We start from the raw sequence: 20,627 nt of genomic DNA, 5'->3' as shown, positions 1-20,627 counted from the left end.
TGAGGATGCAGCACAGGGAAGCTGCTTTCTGTGCCTGTATCCTGCACTGCGTGGGGGGCGCTGTAATGCTTTCTAATTGTAAGCCCATAGCAACCAATCACAGCTCAGCTTTCATGTTCCCAGAGCAATGTGAGAAATGAAAGCTGAGCTGTGATTGGTTGTTATGGGTCTCTTGCTATAAAACAGCACAATACATTTCCCTTAGTAGCCCATAGCAACCAATCAGAGCTCCCCTTTCACTTTACCAAGGCAAATAATATGTGAAAGCTGAACTGTGATTGGTTACTATCTGGAAACAAGAGTAAATCTACTGAGACCCCACCAGGTGTTTTTTTCTTGGCAGCGTATAGTCCTATAGCCAGTGGCAGAGAGAAGAGCTGGAGAAGGAGAGTGACCAGCAGGGGGCGCTCCAGTGTGCCGTCCACCATGGTTGTAGTTCCCCTTTCCTCCTCACCTCACACAATAACGGTGAGTACGGCAGAGCGGCCATCTTTGGGGGGGCAGAGCTGACAGGTACAGTGTAAGAGAGGTGGTGTATGGAGTTTTTAGTGTCCCACATTATAATTTTTACACACTTACACCCTTGGACGCCTTGCTCCAATGTATAGTGACATATAAAATTCTGGTTTATAATAAATTCCCCCTATGTCTATTTTCTTAACAAGAAGAACACATTTTTTGCAAAAAAAACACATTTATTTAAGTTTTTAAATCATTCGCTGTCGGCGGTCGGGATGTCCCTCGGAGCGTGCTGTGGTGGTGGCGGCGGGGAAGCCGCTGAGCACTTTCTTGGAGATGATGGCCAGGCATTTCCTCAGCTCCTCGGTACTGGTGAAGCATCGCAGGATCAGTCTGATGCTCTGTAGGAAGCCGATCAGCATCCTGCTGGTGGTTATAGTCCAGGACAATGTCGCACTCGATGAGATTGCTTGCAGATCGCTGATGCTGATGGTGGAAATCCACGTGATCCGCTCACCGGCAGTAGTAGTGGTGATCCAGGTGGCTGTGGTCATCCAGATCTCCAGGAAGCTGGTGAGGGTGGTGGTCCAGATGATCAGATCTCTTATGCTGCAGATCCAGGTGATGAAATCACAGGCGGTGGTGATCACACTCACTGGCTCTACAGCAGCTGTGATCCAGGTCAGCAGGTCACTATTAGTGAAAGTTCAGCTCAGCAGGCGGCTTGTGGTGGATATCCAGCTAAGCAGGTCAGTGAAGGTGGTTGCTGCACTTTGGAGATGGCTGGTGATGGAAATGAGGTCACAGGTGGTCATATTCCAGTTGTGCAGGTCTCCAATGGTGTTGTTTGGACTCTGCATTTTGATGGTGCTGGAGTTGCTACGCTGCAGGTTGATAGTGGTGGAATTTGGTCTCTGCAGGTTTGTGGTAATCTTCCAGCTGGGCTGCTCTCTGATGTAACTGTTCAGCCACTGCAGGCCCCTGATGATGTTGTCCGATTATTTTAAATAATTCGCTGTCGGCGGTAGGGATGTCCCTCGGAGCGTGGTGTACTGGTGGTGGTGGGGAAGCCGCCGAGCACTTCCTTGGAAATGATGGCCAGGCATTTCCTTAGCTCCTCGGTGCTGCTGAAGCATCGCAGGATTAGTCTGATGCTCCATAGGGCGCCGATCAGCATCCTGCTGGTGGTGTTCATCCAGGATAACGCCTCACTCACAGTTATCAGCCAAGCACACCTGTTGCAGCGGCTGGTCACCAAAGTGAGTAGCTGGAGGGTTGTGGCAACCCACACCAGCTTCTCACTTATGCTGCTCAGGATGGCTTGTAGATCGCTGGTGGTGATGGCAGACATCCACGTTATCAGCTCACCGGTGGTAGTGGTGGTGATCCAGGTAGCTGTGGTGGTCCAGATCTCCAGGAAGCTGCTGCGGGTGAGGGTGGTGGTCCAGGCGATCAGGTCTCTGGTGCTGTAGATCCAGTTGACGAAATCACAGGTGGTGGTGATCACGCTCACTCGCTCTACAGCAGCTGTGATCCAGGTCAGCAAGGCGCTGTTACTGAAAGTCCTGCTCAGCAGACGGCTGGTGGTGGATAGCCAGCTGAGCACATCACTTACAGCAGATAACCAGCTGAGCAGGTCAGTAAAGGCGGTTGCTGCACTCTGGACATGACTGGTGATGGACATGAGCTCACAGTCGGGCAGGTCTCCAATGGTGGTGTTTGGACGCTGCAGGTTTCTGGTGGTGTAATTGGGCCTCTGCAGGTTCGGGGTAATCTTACAGCTGGTCTGGTCTGTGATGGTGCTGTTTGGCCACTGCAGGCCCGAGGTGATGTTCTCCCAGCTGAGCGGGTCGCTGATGGAATTGCCCCAGCTCAGCGGGTTGAAAAAGGGTTCAATCATGCTGAGTGGTTGTCTGGTGGAAAGACAGCCCACCAGGATTGGAACCAAATAGCAAAGGAGGTTGCCAAAAATGGCAAGCTCCCTCTCAATCCTCTCCTCTCTCTCCATGGATTGACGAAAAAACACTAGAAATAACTGTCAGTATACACAGGCAGAAAGCAAGGTAATACCAACAGTGTGCTCGCTAGTGAGTCCCTAAGAACAGAGAATCTGGGGCTCTGCACCTTCTTTTATAGGGCCCTTGCATGACATCACCAATTATGTCACTTACGTGATGTCACTGCTTGTCATAGTGATGTCATGAGCATGCCCGGGAACGTTGTCAGGTTGTCAAGATGGAAGTTGTTGTTTTAGGTTGGAGCACATTGCACTGCAGTCTATTAGCCATGTCACCCACTGTACAATGTCAGATGTGTATTGCACAGAGCAGGAGTCCCGGGGGCAGGAGAGGGAGCATGGGGCTCCTGCCAGCCGTCTATTCAGTTGCTGATACATCTGAGTAGGGAGAGAGAGCAGCCTGGTCTCCATGGCGACCACTGCAGCCCCTATAGCTACACCACTGGGCATCTGATTACCGGTGGCAGAAGTAATTGGATGCAGCCCTAGACCATAGGTTGTATCTATGTTTTCCAGGACTCCCTAGGGCGGCATCCAACTTCTTCAGCCCCTGGTAATCAGATGCCGAATGATGGGACCCGAGCATGCTCCAGCGGTGCTCATCTCTACTGACCACATAAGCTGGCTGCACTTTATTCTCTCAGTGGTCAAGAGACTTGTGTTCTTGGAATTGGTGGTGGTCCTAGTGGTCAGACTCCCACCCATCAGCTTTTGACTCTTGATGTTGAGGATACACCTGTAATTTTGCTCAGTATTTTTGGACAGTATTTTGCAACCAAAACCAGGAGTGGATTAAAAACACAGAAAGGCTATGTTCACACACTGCTGAAATGGAGTGGATGGCCGCCATTTAATGGCAGATAACGGTCGTTTTTATATTAAATAACAAAAATTATTTGTCCTTAAATGGCGGCCGTCCACTCAATTTCAGCAGTGTGTGAACTGAGCCTTTCTGTGTTTTTAATCCACTCCTGGTTTTGGTTGCCAAATACTGTCCAGAAATCCTGTGTGTGAACATAGCCATAACAGGGATACGTAAGTGATCCCAACCTAGAGCTCCCCAGAGGTTGCAGAACTACCCACAATATCCAAACAGCCTTCTTCAGTCCTGAAAGGGTTAAAATCTTAAGGAAAACTTAAGGTTATCAGGGCATGATGGGAGTTGTAGTTTTACAAAAGCTGGAGACAGGTTGGAGAACATTTATTTATTCATGTTAACCCCTTCAGGCAACTGTTGGGTTTACATATACATTATATGGTTTTCCTAAAAGGTTTGTTCACAAAAAAAATATCTTTCAAATCAGCTGATGCCAGAAATTTGTAATTTACTTTTTATAAAAATCTCAAGTCTTCCAGTACTTATCAGCTGATGTATGCCCTGCAGGAAGTGGTGTTTGTTCCAGTCTGACACAGTGCTCTCTGCTGCCATCTCTGTCCATGTCAGGAACTGCACAGAGCAGCAGCAAATCCCTATAGGAAACCTTTTCTGCTCGCCAGACTGGAAAGTATACACCACTTCCTGAGGCACATGCAGTAGCTGATAAGTACTGGAAGACTGGAGTTTTTTTTTAATTGAAGATGATTACAAATCTCTGGCACTTGCTGGGACCAGTTGATAGGAAAGTTTTTTTTGCTTGTTTGGGGGGTAAACTATCCCTTTAAAGCGGCCATCCTACCTCCTAGTGAGATTGGTCCCCTAAGGTGGAGATGGGGAACCTTCAGCCCTCCAGCTGTTGCACAACTACAATTCCCATCATTCCTGGACAGCCAAAGCCAGGCATGATGGGATTTGTAGTCATGCAACAGCTGGAGGGCCAACGTTTGTCCATCCCTGCCCTATAGGTTTGATTGCAGAAGGGGGAGGGGGGGGGTCTGACTGCTGAGACGCTACCGATCCCGGGAATCCTGAACATAATGTGGATTTAGGTCCTGAAGTAGGAAACTCCATCTGAGTTGCTGTGTGTCACATCATGTCCTACACAGCAGGTTTTGTGAACTGCTGCCGTCTATGATAGAAAAGTGTCAGGATCAGGGCAGTTTCTAGGCCATTTTGGCAACAGGACAAATCCTGACAAAAGCGCCCTCATTCCCCTCCCCACCCACCCTTACACTTTTCCTTCAACTTCCTTCTCTTTTCCCTTGTATAGGGTCTCATACAGTAGAAATTGCACTGTTTGGGGTCACCACGCGTAAGTAGGTGTGTGGGTTTCCCCCTGTACGTATGATCTCCTGCTGTACCCCCATAAAATAATAATGTTCCCTGCTGTCCCCTAATAGTCAGGTAGGTCCACTGCAGACACATATGCCCTTATACTCAGGTATGCCCCCTGCATCCAGATTTGCCCCATGTAGCAAGACATGCTAGATAGATAGATAGATAGATAGATAGATAGATAGATAGATAGATAGATAGATAGATAGATAGATATAGATAGGAGATAGATAGATAGGAGATAGATAGATAGATAGATAGATAGATAGATAGATAGGAGATGGATAGATAGATAGATAGATAGATAGATAGAGACAGGAGATAGATAGATAGATAGATAGATAGATAGATAGATAGATAGATAGATAGATAGATAGATAGATAGATAGATAGATAGATAGATAGATAGATAGATAGATAGATACAGGGGCGTAGCTAATGTCCCTTGGGCCCTGGTGCAAGAGTTCAACTTGGGCCCCCCCTTCCATGATCAAGCGATGCGATAGATAGATAGATAGATAGATAATAGATAGGAGATAGATAGATAGATAGATAGATAGATAGGAGATAGATAGATAGATAGATAGATAGATAGATAGATAGGAGATAGATATATCAAGACCAATATTACCAATAATACCAGTATATAGGAAGGAAATATCACCATACATATTACCGCCATACTGTTACAGACCAAATCCTGTATACTGACCAATAATACCAACCAGTATACAAGGGGCAAATATTGCCACCACAACCATCACCACAATATTGTTACTGACCACAACCTGTATACTGAATCCAATAATATACTGTACCAGATTACAAGTAACAAATAATCCCATCACATACTGACTAACACTGCCACATACACGAGGCTGAAGTTGGTTTCTTATTCGGCCAGTTTCTTATTCGGGGCTGAAGTTGGTTTCTTATTCGGCAGTTTCTTATTCAGAGGATTTTTCTTTTTCCTGTTTTAGCTATTATTCTTACAGAAAATGAATAATATTCATACCCTACCGTAAGTGAGGGGCCCTGAGAGGACTGGTGATAAAAATGGCAAAAAAGACCCCACGGTTGGCATAAAAATGGGCATGAAAGTAAAACCACAAAATTATTATTTAAAAATAAAATTGACTTTGGGCCACTGATCTCACACTGATAATACACAGAGAGGGATCCCCCCCATCACATCCAACAGAGTCCAGCCTGGCCCAAAGTGGTTCTGGGTATAAAAACTGGCATCAAAGTGGGCACATAGCCATTTTTCATGACTTGAATAAGTAACAGGTATTTTCAAAGGGTTAAATGAGTTTGGGCCACTGATCTCACACTGATAATACACAGAGAGGGATCCCCCGCATCACACCCAAGAGAGTCCAGCCTGGCCCAAAGTGGTTCTGGGTATAAAAACTGGCATCAAAGTGGGCAGATTGGCATTTTTTCCTAATTTGAATAAGTAACAGCTGTTTTCAAAGGGTTAAATGAGTTTGGGCCACTGATCTCACACTGATAATACACAGAGAGGGATGCCCCGCATCACACCCAAGAGAGTCCAGCCTGGCCCAAAGTGGTTCTGGGTATAAAAACTGGCATCAAAGTGGGCACATAGCCATATTTCATGATTTGAATAAGTAACAGCTATTTTCAAAGGGTTCAGTGAGTTTGGGCCACTGATCTCACACTACGTTCACACAGATAGGCATGCCCCGCATTACATCCAAGAGAGTCCAGCCTGGCCCAAAGTGGTTCTGGGTATAAAAACTGGCATCAAAGTTGGCAGATTGGCATTTTTCCCAATTTTAATAAGTAACAGGTATTTTCAAAGGGTTAAATGAGTTTGGGCCACTGATCTCACACTGATAATACACAGAGAGGGATCCCCCGCATCATACCCAAGAGAGTCCAGCCTGGCCCAAAGTGGTTCTGGGTATAAAAACTGGCATCAAAGTGGGCACATAGCCATTTTTCATGATTTGAATAAGTAACAGCTATTTTCAAAGGGTTAAATGAGTTTGGGCCACTGATCTCACACTACGTACACACAGATAGGCATGCCCCGCATCACATCCAAGAGAGTCCAGCCTGGCCCAAAGTGGTTCTGGGTATAAAAACTGGCATCAAAGTGGGCAGATTGGCATTTTTTCCTAATTTGAATAAGTAACAGCTGTTTTCAAAGGGTTAAATGAGTTTGGGCCACGGATCTCACATTGATATTGCATAGAGAGGGATGCCCCGCATCAGATCCAAGAGAGTCCAGCCTGGCCCAAAGTGGTTTTTGGTATAAAAACTGGCATCAAAGTGGGCAGATTGGCATTTTTTCCTAATTTGAATAAGTAACAGCTGTTTTCAAAGGGTTAAATGAGTTTGGGCCACTGATCTCACACTGATAATACACAGAGAGGGATGCCCCGCATCACATCCAACAGAGTCCAGCCTGGCCCAAAGTGGTTCTGGGTATAAAAACTGGCATCAAAGTGGGCACATAGCCATTTTTCATGATTTGAATAAGTAACAGCTATTTTCAAAGGGTTAAATGAGTTTGGGCCACTGATCTCACATTGATATTACACAGAGAGGGATGCCCCGCATCACATCCAAGAGAGTCCAGCCTGGCCCAAAGTGGTTCTGGGTATAAAAACTGGCATCAAAGTGGGCAGATTGGCATTTTTTCCTAATTTGAATAAGTAACAGCTGTTTTCAAGGGGTTAAATGAGTTTGGGCCACGGATCTCACACTGATAATACACAGATAGGGATGCCCCGCATCATACCCAAGAGAGTCCAGCCTGGCCCAAAGTGGTTCTGGGTATTTTGTGAATAAATGTTTAGCGCCGCACTATCCCTTTAAGCAAACAGGGCTAAAGTACTCAGGAGGCATTTGTCAGCATAACAGGATCCCAGAATTCGCTGTCCCATCTCGTCTTATTAAACATTTCTCGGCTAACCCTGAATACATTTCTATAATAACAATACCTGCAGCAATGTTTTCTGCTGACAGGTCTGCTTTAGGCTATGTTAGGCCTCATTCACACATCCATAGTTCAGCCAGTGAATACGGACCTGTAATGGTGGACCGCACTATGAATGTGCAGTAACAGTGCTACGCAGTTTACGGAGCACTATGTAGAAGACAATGATTCGTGCCGCAAATGCAAGTCCGCACTATAATCTATCCTTTATTTTTTTGTAGCGCGGGACGTGGACCTGAACACTTGTACAGATGTGTGAACAGGGCCATTGAAATATATTTGTCCTATGTGTTGCCTGCAATGTCAGGGTCCCCTTGTAGCCATATAGGACCCCTTTGTAGCCAGTAAGACCGCCCTTGTAGCCAGCAGAACCTGATTACGGGAGCATTGATGTCCCTGTACCCAGTGGGATTAGCAGATGCATGCTGCAATACTAATGATCGCACTGCGCACGTGTAGGAAGGCCGTTCTGGGTACGAGAGATGGCTTTGCCCCCAAGTGCTGACGTCACCATACCCAAGAAGATGCAAGGAAGTAGGACATTACTGTAAGAAAGGTTGCATCATGTGACTGGACCAGCAATCTCCGAGTAAAGCCAACAAGGAATATATAAGTTCTTTAGTTAAGGGTTAATTTTCGTTCTTTTTTTTTTCAATTTTTCCAGGATAACCCTTTAGGCTATGTTTAAAGAAAGTAAAAATAAGGGCAAATAATGACCATTATTAAAGGGGAACTGTCAGCCAGTTAGATTAATCAAAACTGCTGATAGCTCCTTATTGCACCAAAAACACCATGGATAAAGGGGTGTGTTTTACCTTAATCCTCATTACCGTTTCAGTAAAGTTTGGCATTTGCTCCAAAGTCTGGTAAGGACCCACAGGGCATCCCTCTCTGTGTATTATCAGTGTGAGATCAGTGGCCCAAACTCATTTAACCCTTTGAAAATAGCTGTTACTTATTCAAATCAGGAAAAAATACAAATCTGCCAACTTTGATGCCAGTTTTTATACCCAGAACCAGTTTGGGCCAGGCTGGACTCTCTTGGGTATGATGCGGGGCATCCCTCTCTGTGTAATATCAGTGTGAGATCAGTGGCCCAAACTCATTTAACCCTTTGAAAATACCTGTTACTTATTCAAATCATGAAAAATGGCTATGTGCCCACTTTGATGCCAGTTTTTATACCCAGAACCACTTTGGGCCAGGCTGGACTCTCTTGGATCTGATGCGGGGCATGCCTATCTGTGTGTACGTAGTGTAAGATCAGTGGCCCAAACTCATTTAACCCTTTGAAAACAGCTGTTACTTATTCAAATCATGACAAATGCCTATGTGCCCAATTTGATGCCAGTTTTTATACCCAGAACCACTTTGGGCCAGGCTGCACTCTGTTGGATGTGATGCGGGGGATCCCTCTCTGTGTATTATCAGTGTGAGATCAGTGGCCCAAACTCATTTAACCCTTTGAAAACAGCTGTTACTTATTCAAATTAGGAAAAAATGCCAATCTGCCCACTTTGATGCCAGTTTTTATACCCAGAACCACTTTGGGCCAGGCTGGACTCTCTTGGATGTAATGCGGGGCATGCCTATCTGTGTGTACGTAGTGTGAGATCAGTGGCCCAAACTCATTTAACCCTTTGAAAACACCTGTTACTTATTCAAAATAGGACAAAAATGCCCATCTGCCCACTTTGATGCCAGTTTTTATACCCAGAACCACTTTGGGCCAGGCTGGACTCTTTTGGATGTGATGCGGGGCATGCCTATCTGTGTGTACGTAGTGTAAGATCAGTGGCCCAAACTCATTTAACCCTTTGAAAACAGCTGTTACTTATTCAAATCATGAAAAATGCCTATGTGCCCACTTTGATGCCAGTTTTTATACCCAGAACCACTTTGGGCCAGGCTGGACTCTCTTGGATGTGATGCGGGGCATCCCTCTCTGTGTATTATCAGTGTGAGATCAGTGGCCCAAACTCATTTAACCCTTTGAAAATAGCTGTTACTTATTCAAATCATGAAAAATGGCTCTGTGCCCACTTTGATGCCAGTTTTTATACCCAGAACCACTTTGGGCCAGGCTGGACTCTCTTGGGTATGATGCGGGGCATCCCTCTCTGTGTATTATCAGTGTGAGATCAGTGGCCCAAACTCATTTAACCCTTTGAAAATAGCTGTTACTTATTCAAATCATGAAAAATGGCTCTGTGCCCACTTTGATGCCAGTTTTTATACCCAGAACCACTTTGGGCCAGGCTGGACTCTCTTGGGTATGATGCAGGGCATCCCTCTCTGTGTATTATCAGTGTGAGATCAGTGGCCCAAACTCATTTAACCCTTTGAAAACAGCTGTTACTTATTCAAATCAGGAAAAAATTCCAATCTGCCCACTTTGATGCCAGTTTTTATACCCAGAACCACTTTGGGCAAGGCTGGACTCTCCTGGATGTGATGCGGGGCATCCCTCTCTGTGTAATATCAATGTGAGATCAGTGGCCCAAACTCATTTAACCCTTTGAAAATAGCTGTTACTTCAAATCATGAAAAATGGCTATGTGCCCACTTTGATGCCAGTTTTTATACCCAGAACCACTTTGGGCCAGGCTGGACTCTGTTGGATGTGATGCGGGGCATGCCTATCTGTGTGTACCTAGTGTGAGATCAGTGGCCCAAACTCATTTAACCCTTTGAAAATAGCTGTTACTTATTCAAATCATGAAAAATGCCTATGTGCCCACTTTGATGCCAGTTTTTACACCCAGAACCACTTTGGGCCAGGCTGGACTCTCTTGGATGTGATGCGGGGCATGCCTATCTGTGTGTATGTAGTGTGAGATCAGTGGCCCAAACTCATTTAACCCTTTGAAAACAGCTGTTACTTATTCAAATTAGGAAAAAATGCCAATCTGCCCACTTTGATGCCAGTTTTTATACCCAGAACCACTTTGGGCCAGGCTGGACTCTCTTGGATGTAATGCGGGGCATGCCTATCTGTGTGTACGTAGTGTGAGATTAGTGGCCCAAACTCACTGAACCCTTTGAAAATAGCTGTTACTTATTCAAATCATGAAATATGGCTATGTGCCCACTTTGATGCCAGTTTTTATACCCAGAACCACTTTGGGCCAGGCTGGACTCTCTTGGATGTGATGCTGGGCATCCCTCTCTGTGTAATATCAATGTGAGATCAGTGGCCCAAACTCATTTAACCCTTTGAAAACAGCTGTTACTTATTCAAATTTGGAAAAAATGCCAATCTGCCCACTTTGATGCCAGTTTTTATACCCAGAACCACTTTGGGCCAGGCTGGACTCTCTTGGGTGTGATGCGGGGGATCCCTCTCTGTGTATTATCAGTGTGAGATCAGTGGCCCAATCTCATTTAACCCTTTGAAAATAGCTGTTACTTATTCAAATCATGAAAAATGGCTATGTGCCCACTTTGATGCCAGTTTTTATACCCAGAACCACTTTGGGCCAGGCTGGACTCTCTTGGATGTGATGCAGGGGATCCCTCTCTGTGTATTATCAGTGTGAGATCAGTGGCCCAAAGTCAATTTTATTTTTAAATAATAATTTTGTGGTTTTACTTTCATGCCCATTTTTATGCCAACCGTGGGGTCTTTTTTGCCATTTTTATCACCAGTCCTCTCAGGGCCCCTCACTTACGGTAGGGTATGAATATTATACATTTTCTGTAAGCATAATAGCTAAAACAGGAAAAAGAAAAATCCTCTGAATAAGAAACTGCCGAATAAGAAACCAACTTCAGCCCCGAATAAGAAACTGGCCGAATAAGAAACCAACTTCAGCCTTGTGCCACATACTGACTAATGTCACTGCTGCTAATGAACAACAACCACTGTACACCGATCACTATCACCTCATCCAGTCATATAGAGGTGGCCCCAGCTCTACACAGGCTCTATACACCATATACATCACAGTGCAGTTACAGTATATCAGGTGACTCACAGGGGACGTCTTCTCTGATCGGAGTTCTTTCCTTTTCCTCATCTTCTCCATCTGTCCTGGGCCGTTATGAGAACTTCTCAGAGTCACGAATCCACAGAATCTGCCAGACAGACATATTAGTCTCCTCACTATCACCATCCTCATCTCTCTACACACTGCAAATCTGTATTGGCCCCTTTACACCCTCATTTAGTGGGTAGGCTGACTCTATGTGACCCCCTTACAGTATATGTGCCCCTCTGTGTAGAGATGGCCCCATGTGCATCTCCTTGTGAGCCCCTCTCAGTGTAGTCCCCCTTATAGATGCCCCCCTCTGTGTAGTGTCCCTTACAGACTGCCCATCTCTTGTATTCCCTTTTATAGATGGCCTCCTTTGTGTAGCACCCCTTACAGATGCCCTTTTTGTTGTCCCCCTCTGCCCCCCTTATGTTGCCCCCCATAGATTGCCCCTGTGGTGACCCCCTGTGTTGTCCCCTTATAGATGCCCCCCTCGTGTTGTCCCCCTTATGTTGCGCCCCCCCCTGTGTTTTCCCCTTACACATGCCCCCATATAGATACCCCCCTTGTAGATGCCCTCCCTGTGCTGTGCCCTTATACATGCCTCCCTTATGTTGCCCCCCATATAGATGCCCCCACTGTGTTCAATATAGTAAACGGAGACAGCACTTAGGTGAAGGTGAAAAAAATCGTGGCTTTATTCACACCCCTGCGACGTTTCGGCTATACACACTAGCCTTTCTCAAGCCTTTCTCTAGTGTGTATAGCCGAAACGTCGCAGGGGTGTGAATAAAGCCACGATTTTTTTCACCTTCACCTAAGTGCTGTCTCCGTTTACTATATTGTTTGGAGTCCGGATTTTTTGAGTTCAGTCTGGTGAGGCGTGCACTACTCTAATTTTTATTATCTTTTTTGCCCTTTTGGCTGTTAGTGCTGTTACCTTTTGTATACTCAGCCAGGGCCGTGTCTAGCACCGTGCAGGCCGGGCCAGTGCACGGGGCGCTGACAGCTAGGGGGCGCCCTCCCTCACCACACAGCATCAGTGATGTTCTGCACAGGGCAGCAGGCTCGGACTTTGGAGCGCCCCCACACACAGTACCTGGCTCCTGGGGGCTCCTTTGTGGCCTGTGACCAGAGGGAAGAGGATAGAGGAGGCAGCAGGGACTCCCCCATGTTCCCCCCTGCGGCTCTGCTGATCATCCAGCACAGGCAGCAGCTCCAGTCTGAGAACGTCTCCTCCCCCGACCCGGCCTGCACACAGCTGAGGAGAGCGTCTATGTAAGTGCTGCTGTCTGTCTGGAGGGGGAGAGGGGGGGTCACTGTGGGGGATCAGCAGTGTTGGGGTGTATGTGATTGTTGGGTGGGGGGGCAGCTTCATACCCCACAGTCTATACTTTCTCATCTTCCCTCTAACTTTCATCCTTTCCCCATAGCTCTCAAGACTCTGCAGCTTCAGTCAGGAGGAGGGGGTGGGGGAGGGTTATTAGCATAGGACCTGTGCCTGGTGATTTAACCCTTCCTAGACTGCACCCAGCTACAAAAAGCTACTCCACTATATTTGTGTGTAAAGAGTTCAATGTGCAAAGGTATGTGTGATATCCTATGTAATGTATAGTGTGCTGTGTGTGATATCCTATGTAATGTATAGTGTGCTGTGTGTGATATCCTATGTAATGTATAGTGTGCTGTGTGTGATATCCTATGTAATGTATAGTGTGCTGTGTGTGATATCCTATGTAATGTATAGTGTGCTGTGTGTGATATCCTATGTAATGTATAGTGTGCTGTGTGTGATATCCTATGTAATGTATAGTGTGCTGTGTGTGTGATATCCTATGTAATGTATAGTGTGCTGTGTGTGATATCCTATGTAATGTATAGTGTGCTGTGTGTGATATCCTATGTAATGTATAGTGTGCTGTGTGTGATATCCTATGTAATGTATAGTGTGCTGTGTGTGTGATATCCTATGTAATGTATAGTGTGCTGTGTGTGATATCCTATGTAATGTATAGTGTGCTGTGTGTGTGATATCCTATGTAATGTATAGTGTGCTGTGTGTGATATCCTATAATGTATAGTGTGCTGTGTGGGATATCCTATGTAATGTATAGTGTGCTGTGTGTGATATCCTATGTAATGTATAGTGTGCTGTGTGTGATATCCTATGTAATGTATAGTGTGCTGTGTGTGATATCCTATGTAATGTATAGTGTGCTGTGTGTGATATCCTATGTAATGTATAGTGTGCTGTGTGTGTGATATCCTATGTAATGTATAGTGTGCTGTGTGTGATATCCTATGTAATGTATAGTGTGCTGTGTGTGATATCCTATGTAATGTATAGTGTGCTGTGTGTGATATCCTATGTAATGTATAGTGTGCTGTGTGTGATATCCTATGTAATGTATAGTGTGTGTGTGTGATATCCTATGTAATGTATAGTGTGTGTGTGTGATATCCTATGTACTGTATAGTGTGCTGTGTGTGATATCCTATGTAATGTATAGTGTGCTGTGTGTGATATCCTATGTAATGTATAGTGTGCTGTGTGTGATATCCTATGTAATGTATAGTGTGCTGTGTGTGATATCCTATGTAATGTATAGTGTGCTGTGTGATATCCTATAATGTATAGTGTGCTGTGTGTGATATCCTATGTAATGTATAGTGTGCTGTGTGTGATATCCTATGTAATGTATAGTGTGCTGTGTGTGATATCCTATGTAATGTATAGTGTGCTGTGTGTGATATCCTATGTAATGTATAGTGTGCTGTGTGTGATATCCTATGTAATGTATAGTGTGCTGTGTGTGATATCCTATGTAATGTATAGTGTGCTGTGTGTGTGATATCCTATGTAATGTATAGTGTGCTGTGTGTGATATCCTATGTAATGTATAGTGTGCTGTGTGTGATATCCTATGTAATGTATAGTGTGCTGTGTGTCAGGGCCGTCTTACCCATTGGGCAAGGTAGGCTGCTGACCGGGGGCCCTTGCGTTCGAGGGGGCCCCGAAAGTCTTTTTGATCCCACCAGCGCCGAAATAACAGCAGTCGGGGCCTGTGAGAGATCACTATCAGAGGCCCCATGCTGCTGTTACTTCGGCGCTGGCGGGACACGGGAGCAGGATCAGCCGCCATCACTTAGTGCCGTCGTACGTCCGGACGCCATCGTGACGTCATCACCCCGCTCTTAATTGGACGGAGGGCCGCAGTGGACGGCCGCGCGCTCCGGCCCCGCCTCTCTCCTGTCCACAAGTAGCTGTAGCGGCGTCAGGCTTCTCCCCTGCCGCTCTCCTTTACCTCAGGCTGCTGCACGGCCACGGGGGTGAGTATTGTAACCCCCGGAGGATTACTGTGTGTTTTTGGGGCGGGGGATGGCGGTCTGCAGGGATAGTGTGTGGGGAATAGTGTTGGCGGCCGGGGGGTTGGCAGTGTGTGTGTGTGTTTGTAGGAGGAGGAGGATGGGGGTAGTAGTGTGTGTGTAGGAGAAGGAGGATGGGGGTAGTGTGTGTAGGAGGATGGGGGTAGTAGTGTGTGTGTGTAGGAGAAGGAGGATGGGGGTAGTGTGTGTAGGAGGATGGGGGTAGTGTGTGTAGGAGGATGGGGGTAGTGTGTGTAGGAGGATGGGGGTAGTGTGTGTAGGAGGATGGGGGTAGTGTGTGTAGGAGGAGGAGGATGGGGGTAGTGTGTGTAGGAGGAGGAGGAGGATGGGGGTAGTGTGTGTAGGAGGAGGAGGAGGATGGGGGTAGTGTGTGTAGGAGGAGGAGGAGGATGGGGGTAGTGTGTGTAGGAGGATGGGGGTAGTGTGTGTAGGAGGATGGGGGTAGTGCGTGTAGGAGGAGGAGGAGGATGGGGGTAGTGTGTGTGTGTAGCGGGAGGAGGATGGGGGTAGTGTGTGGAGTAGGAGGATGGGGGTAGTGTGTGTGTTTGTGTAGGGGGAGGAGGATGGGGGTAGTGTGTGTGTGTGTATGGGTCAGGTGGGGGTTGTGTGTGTGTAGGGGGAGGAGAATGGGGGTAGTGTGTGTGTTTGTGTAGGGGGAGGAGGATGGGGGTAGTGTGTGTGTGTATGGGTCAGGTGGGGGTTGTGTGTGTGTAGGGGGAGGAGGATGGGGGTAGTGTGTGTGTTTGTGTAGGGGGAGGAGGATGGGGATAGTGTGTGTGTGTGTATGGGTCAGGTGGGGGTTGTGTGTGTGTGTAGGGGGAGGAGAATGGGGGTAGTGTGTGTAGGAGGAGGAGGATGGGGGTAGTGTGTGTAGGAGGAGGATGGGGGTAGGGGGAGGAGGATGGGGGTAGTGTGTGTAGGAGGAGGATGGGGGTAGTGTGTGTAGGGGGAGGAGGGGGGGCAGATGGGGGTAGTGTGTGTGGAGGGGGGGCAGATGGGGGTAGTGTGTGTGTAGGGGGGGTCAGATGGGGGTAGTGTGTGTGTGGGGGGGGGTCAGATGGGGGCAGTGTGTGTGTAGGGGGGGTCAGAAGTAATTGTACTGGCTAGGGGCGGGGTTGCAAAGATGGGGGGGGGTTTGATGGCGGCGGCCGTGAGGGGCCCAATTCGCACCTCTGCCCAGGGGCCCATAATGCTGTTAAGACGGCCCTGCTGTGTGTGATATCCTATGTAATGTATAGTGTGCTGTGTGTGATATCCTATGTAATGTATAGTGTGCTGTGTGTGATATCCTATGTAATGTATAGTGTGCTGTGTGTGATATCCTATGTAATGTATAGTGTGCTGTGTGTGATATCCTATGTAATGTATAGTGTGCTGTGTGTGATATCCTATGTAATGTATAGTGTGCTGTGTGTGATATCCTATGTAATGTATAGTGTGCTGTGTGTGATATCCTATGTAATGTATAGTGTGCTGTGTGTGATATCCTATGTAATGTATAGTGTGCTGTGTGTGATATCCTATGTAATGTATAGTGTGCTGTGTGTGATATCCTATGTAATGTATAGTGTGCTGTGTGTGATATCCCATGTAATGTATAGTGTGCTGTGTGTTATATCCTATGTAATGTATAGTGTGCTGTGTGTGTGTGATATCCCATGTAATGTATAGTGTGCTGTGTGTTATATCCTATGTAATGTATAGTGTGCTGTGTGTGATATCCCATGTAATGTATAGTGTGCTGTGTGTGTGTGATATCCTATGTAATGTATAGTGTGCTGTTTGTGTTCTATGTATGTGTCATGTCCATACTGTGTAGTATACAAGTATATATATATATAATTGTATGTAAATACATATCTATTGATCTGTCTGTATATACACTACAGATGAGACAACTTAGGGTAGCTTCACACGTACCGGATTTGCAGCAGATCTCACGCTGCGAGTTTGGAAGTGTGATTTGCAATGGGGTTACATACCCACAACTCGCAGCATGAAATCTGCTGCGAATCCGGTAAGTGTGAAGCTACCCTTACAGTAAGGTCCAGAACCAGACCCACATGGTGCAGCTGTTGATAACGCAGCCTGGAAAAGAAAAAAGATACAGCTACACCATCCAATTCTGGTTCAGGTTCAAACTTACCATAGGTTTATAAGGGTACATTCACACATACCGCATTTGCAGTAAATTTCACGCTGGGAGTATCACAGTGAAATCTGCTGCTATACTGATTTCTATTACAGTCTATGGCGCTCCATTCTTCCATTCTTCCATTCCTGAGGCGGATTTTCATTCCTCTGGAAGAATGTATAGTGCCATAGACTTGTAAAAGATAAAGCAAATCATTAACTTAGATTTTCCCGGTAATGCTACTAGCGGTGCCCGGAAGATGCCAAAATGCTTCCTTACCCTGTGTTCTATGTCTTCTGTAGAAATTTAGGTGCTGAAACGGTCTAATATTTTGGCGCATGAAACAAGCAGAGAGCCAGGAACTAGTCACCTGGGCTGTGACTAGTCATGGCTCTCTGCCTGTCTGTGAGCTCTGCAGGATGACTGACAGGAAAATAGGTCGGTTAGAAGCCTCTTTTCCTGTCAGTCATATTAGAACGCATCCTTTTTTTTTTTAACGTACACAAAAATTCAGTCTACTGTGTTTTTGTGTATGTTAAAAAAACAGAAGTCAATGGAAAAACAGATCAGAACGAATGCACACGAGCATCCATTTTTCCATAAATTTTTTTATCCGTTTTTTGGGAAAACATCGCAAAAAAGTAGTGTGAACCCAGCCTTAGTAAATTCAGAGGGGCCTGCTCCGGAACAAATGCGCCTCCAACTACAACAGCTGCAAACACTACAACTCCCAGCATGTACTGACAGTCCACAGCCCTCAGAATATACTGGAAGTTGAAGTAAAAATGAACAGACACCTCAAGGTGTTGTCATCTCACAAGCTATAACTTCCAGCATACCCTGAGAGCTTCATAAGTGTAAGGCATTCTGAGAGTTGTAGTTGTTATTTAATGAAGCTGTGGTGTCTCTTCTCACTGGTTCCTTCGGTAGGTGTCCCCCAGTATCAGCCCTCCCAGGAGTCCAGGACACATGTTCCATATAGGGGCGCTCTGCAGTGTGTGTCCCACCCAGACCTCGCACCTCACTCAGCAGTGATTGATAGCGGCCCCCCCATTAAAGGAGAAGTCCGGCCAAAATTAATTTTTGATATGTTGTTACTTATGAAAAGTTATACAAATTTCTAATGTACATTAATTATGGGAAATGCACATATACTGCTATTTCCCTTAATTTAGTAGATCAGGAAGTGTTAGAAATATCTCTGAAGAAGTGACGTCACGACCCAGGGTGTAATTCCTATGGAGTGTCCAGCAGGGGGCGCTCTCTATATAGAAGTCTATGGGACTTTATTGTTTCTATGTAATGTAATGTAATGTAGTGTACAGTGCTTTATTGAATGAATACATCTATGGAATACTTTGGGGAGCAAGTGTCCTTGCTCCCCAAAGTATTGCATAAATGTATTCATTCAATACATTCAATACACAGTAAGCCCGCCGATCCGCCGCATTTCCGCCGAATTTCCGCCGATCCGCCACACGCTGATCCGCCGCATTCCCGCCGATCCGGACCATATACATTGAACTACAGCTCCCATCATCTGCTTCTAGTATGAACAGGTGATGGGAGCTGTAGTTGGGTAAGGGATATGACATGCCGCCGGGCGCAGGGGGGAGCCGCTCAGTACACAGGAGCGCTCCCCCCTCCTCCTCCTCCTTCCGGGATAACTTCCGCCTATACCAATGCTGACTCCCTGCCTGGCCGCCGCTCTCCGCTCACATATACCGGCTCCCGGCATCAGCGCGGACACCAGGATGCATCGGGAGCCGGTATGTATGGGGGGAGAGCGGAGAGCGGCGGCCAGGCAGGGACTCAGCATTGGTATAGGCGGAAGTTATCACGGAAGGAGGAGGAGGAGGGGGGAGCGCTCCTGTGTACTGAGCGGCTCCCCCCTGCGCCCGGCGGCATGTCATATCCATTACCCAACTACAGCTCCCATCACCTGTTCATACTAGAAGCAGATGATGGGAGCTGTAGTTCAATGTATATGGTCCGGATCGGCGGGAATGCGGCGGATCAGCGTGTGGCGGATCGGCGGGAATGCGGCGGAAATTCGGCGGAAATGCGGCGGATCGGCGGGCTTACTGTGTATTGAATGTATTGAATGAATACATTTATGCAATACTTTGGGGAGCAAGGACACTTGCTCCCCAAAGTATTCCATAGATGTATTCATTCAATAAAGCACTGTACACTACATTACATTACATTACATAGAAACCCATAGAAACAATAAAGTCCCATAGACTTCTATATAGAGAGCGCCTATACCAATGCTGACTCCCTGCCTGGCCGCCGCTCTCCGCTCACATATACCGGCTCCCGGCATCAGCGCGGACACCAGGATGCATCGGGAGCCGGTATGTATGGGGGGAGAGCGGAGAGCGGCGGCCAGGCAGGGACTCAGCATTGGTATAGGCGGAAGTTATCACGGAAGGAGGAGGAGGAGGGGGGAGCGCTCCTGTGTACTGAGCGGCTCCCCCCTGCGCCCGGCGGCATGTCATATCCATTACCCAACTACAGCTCCCATCACCTGTTCATACTAGAAGCAGATGATGGGAGCTGTAGTTCAATGTATATGGTCCGGATCGGCGGGAATGCGGCGGATCAGCGTGTGGCGGATCGGCGGGAATGCGGCGGAAATTCGGCGGAAATGCGGCGGATCGGCGGGCTTACTGTGTATTGAATGTATTGAATGAATACATTTATGCAATACTTTGGGGAGCAAGGACACTTGCTCCCCAAAGTATTCCATAGATGTATTCATTCAATAAAGCACTGTACACTACATTACATTACATTACATAGAAACCCATAGAAACAATAAAGTCCCATAGACTTCTATATAGAGAGCGCCCCCTGCTGGACACTCCATAGGAATTACACCCTGGGTCGTGACGTCACTTCTTCAGAGATAATTCTAACACTTCCTGATCTACTAAATTAAGGGAAATAGCAGTATATGTGCATTTCCCATAATTAATGTACATTAGAAATTTGTATAACTTTTCATAAGTAACAACATATCAAAAATTAATTTTGGCCGGACTTCTCCTTTAATAGGAGGTGGGGGGGGGGGGGCGCTTTTCTCAGAGTCGCCCTGTTGCCAAAATGGCCTAGAAACTGCCCTGTACTCAGCCCCCACTGTGTTGTCCCCTTATACATTCCCCTCTTGTCAAGCAGATTAAAAAAAAAAAAGAAAAAAAAAAGCTCACCAAACACCTCGTTCCCCCGTCGCAGCTCCCTTCTCTCATTTCTTCTCCTGTGGTCTTCTGTAGTTGGACTGGCCCCCGGCCGATGCTCCGCTCCCTGGGGGTGTCCCTGGAATTGCCCGGCAGCACACGCACCAGGGAGCTGTGTAGGCCGAGGCTGTTACTTCCGGCACGGGGAGTGACGCGCTCCCTTACCCGGAAGTAATTGCCCCAGCGTACACCGCTCCCTGGTGCGTGTGCTGCCGGGCAATTCCAGGGACA

At 46.7% G+C, this 20,627-nt stretch overlaps 1 long non-coding RNA gene across 1 annotated transcript in view; it reads left to right on the top strand.

Moving 5' to 3' along the window:
* The first annotated feature begins 278 nt into the window (after nucleotides 1-278).
* Nucleotides 279-20,627, top strand: part of LOC138796062 (uncharacterized) — a 55,009-nt gene continuing 34,660 nt past the window's right edge. The window contains exon 1 of the long non-coding RNA XR_011363705.1: nucleotides 279-468. This is a non-coding gene — a long non-coding RNA (uncharacterized lncRNA). The remainder of the gene's footprint in view (nucleotides 469-20,627) is intronic.

This window comes from Dendropsophus ebraccatus, chromosome 6 (genome assembly GCF_027789765.1).
Source record: "Dendropsophus ebraccatus isolate aDenEbr1 chromosome 6, aDenEbr1.pat, whole genome shotgun sequence".
NCBI lineage: Eukaryota > Metazoa > Chordata > Amphibia > Anura > Hylidae > Dendropsophus > Dendropsophus ebraccatus.
Note: the sequence above shows the minus strand (reverse complement) of the source record. Positions and strands in the feature narration are given on the sequence as shown.